We start from the raw sequence: 562 nt of genomic DNA, 5'->3' as shown, positions 1-562 counted from the left end.
CTCAAAACAAACCATTTATTGATATTTGTTTTAAGATTGGGAAACCAAGTTTATGGAAAAATATGAGGTATTTAAAGGAATCCGTAACCGCAAAAGAAGCCCAATTTCAAATCTTCAAAGTGAAGGCCCCGAAAATAATTACAATCAAGATTTGAATGGCTCAATGAGGAGATTTACACCACAATCTAATGGTGCTCTCTCTCTCTCTCTCTCTCTCTCTCTCTCTCTCTCTCTCTCTCTCTCTCTCCATTTGAGTTGAAAATGTTTTTAAGCATCCATAAAAATTCTCACACCCCTAAGCTTTGAGGTTGTCACATTGTATGGTAAAAAGATCCTCAATATTTTATTTGTTTCCAAATAAATTTTTCCAATTATGACAATCTTTCTAGTAAATTTTAAGCATAGAACTCTAATAAGTTTGGTAGTTTTTTTGTAAACTAGTTAAAAAAGGCTTATGTTGGTCAATTATGGAAAAACATGATTTTGTTGTAACAAAAGAAGTCTTTCATAATTAATGGTGTTTGTCTGCCGTGTGTAATGTAAGAAGGGTGAAGATCACAAC

This window comes from Adiantum capillus-veneris, chromosome 16 (assembly GCF_014529385.1).
Source record: "Adiantum capillus-veneris isolate H3 chromosome 16, ASM1452938v2, whole genome shotgun sequence".
NCBI classification, from domain to species: Eukaryota; Viridiplantae; Streptophyta; class Polypodiopsida; order Polypodiales; family Pteridaceae; genus Adiantum; species Adiantum capillus-veneris.
This window is presented reverse-complemented; position numbering follows the sequence as displayed.